This window comes from Elephantulus edwardii, unplaced genomic scaffold, assembly GCF_000299155.1.
Source record: "Elephantulus edwardii isolate Elephantulus edwardi_28Jun2011 unplaced genomic scaffold, EleEdw1.0 scaffold00070, whole genome shotgun sequence".
Lineage (NCBI taxonomy): Eukaryota > Metazoa > Chordata > Mammalia > Macroscelidea > Macroscelididae > Elephantulus > Elephantulus edwardii.
This window is the reverse complement of record NW_006399820.1, coordinates 3013048-3015210: the sequence shown is the minus strand read 5'-3', so window position 1 is coordinate 3015210 and position 2163 is coordinate 3013048.

The following is a 2163-nucleotide window of genomic DNA, read 5'->3' as shown; positions in this document are numbered from 1 at the left end:
TCCAGCACCACAGCTCAAAGGCATCAATTCTCTTTCTATCATCCCTATTCACTGTCCAACTCTCCAATGCATAGCACTTAATTGCGAAGACTATAGCCTAGATCAAGCACACCTTAGTCTCCAGCCTGCTCTTCAGTACTCTGGAGAGGTCCCTCACAGCTGACTTTCCCAATGCAATTCATCTTTTGATTTCCTGGCTTCTGTTACCAAGAGTGTTGATTGTGGAACCAAGTAAACTAAAACTCTTAACTATCTTAATCTCTTCACCATCCATACTGACACTGCTAATTGGCCCAGTGGTGAGAATCTTTGTTTTCTTGACATTGAGCTTCAATCCATATTGGAGTCTGCAGTCCTTGACCTTCTGCAGCAAGCACTTCAAGTCCTCCTCAGTTTCAGTAAGCAGGGTTGTGTCATCTACATAACGCAGGTTGTTGATGATTCTTCCACCAATCCTGGTGCCACATTCCTCCTCTTACAGCCCAGCATCTCAAATGATCTGTTCTGCATACAGATTGAAAAGGTATGGAGACAAAACACATCCTTGACGGACCTCTTTCTTGATTTTGAATCATCCAGTGTCTCCCTGCTCTGTTCTGACGACTGCCTCTTGGTCCAAGTATAGGTTTCTCATTAGCAAAATCAAATGTTCTGGGATTCCCAGTAGAAAAATAATAAAAAAAAAGTTTTGCTTTCTCCTATTTAGCTAATGAGACCCTTAGTAGAGAAACTAAACTGAAGATGATGTAACTCCTCCTCCAGCAGCCTGAGGAAAGAAACATTAAAGAAAGCCTTGAATTGATTCCAGTTTGGGGTTTTGCCAGTCAGGTGCAGTTGGGAGGATCTGAGGGGCAGTAGTTGATATAGATGGCATAGTTCACAGTCTGTAGGAAGTTATGCTTCTTACCCTATAGCACACACCTCTCTGATGGTTCAAATCTCCCAGCACCTTTCTATCACAGGAGAAAGATGGGCAATCTCTTCCTTTGCAATTGGTAGGTTTGGAAAACTGACTAGAGGATCAACTATCATTGTTGATTCCAACAATGTGGTAATGACTGAATGCAGATAAAGGAGTGAAGTAAAATTTTACTGTTGTTGTTAGGTGTCATTGAGTCACCTCTGACTCATAGCCACCCTATGTACATTAGCTTTGAACTCTGCCCTATCCTGAGCCAGACCAAATCCCATTTTTCCAGTCACTGAGTCAATCCATCTCATTGAGAGTCTTCCTCTCCTGAGTTGTTCCTCCAGGCATCCAAGCATGATGTCCTTCTCCAAGTACTGGTCTCTTCTGGCCACATGCTACAACTATGTCAGATAGAGCTTCAAAATCCTTGCCTCCAAGGAGTAGCTCCATTCCATTCCTGCTGAATACGTTCCTGATTCTGAACCATTCAGTGTTTCCCAGCTCTGTTTTGCCAACTGCTATCCTGGTCCAGGTATAGGTTATGCATGAGCACACAATTAAGTGTTCTGGAATTCCCATTCTTCTCAAGATTAGCCACAATTTGTTGTGATCTACACAGTCAAATGTCTTTGCATAGTTAATGAAACAGACATTGCTCTAGTACTCTCTGCTGTCAGCTAAGATCCAGCTAATGTTACTTATGTTGTGCCTAGTCCATGGTCTCTCTTTTTCTACATTTTTTTAATTTATTGATTAAAAAAAAAAACTTTATTATTAATGTCAATGAAATTTACAGAGACTTTGGATTTCCATTCATTCATTGTTGCACTTTTCTCTCTCCCAACCCTCCCCCTATCCAGTACACTCCCCTCTTGGAAAAGCAAAAGAAAACTTCCCTAATCGTTGCACAATCCCTCCCCCCAGGTCCACTCCACTATGTAGCCTTCGCTCTAGATTCCCATCATTACAAAAATACTCAATCACATATCCCCTTTAAACAGTCCTCTCCCTTATCTGTTCCAATGCAGTACACATTATTTAACCCATCTTTCCCAGTCTTCCCCCAACCCTGATGCCAGTCCTGTTCTACAATGGTGTCACCATGCAGTATTTGTCCTTCTGTGACTGAGATACTTCACTCAGCATAATGTCCTCCAGGGCCACCCATTTTGAATAACATTTCATTAGTTTCTTGTTTTTAAATGCAGTGTAGTATTCCATTGTGTGAGTATACCACAGCTTCTTTATCCATT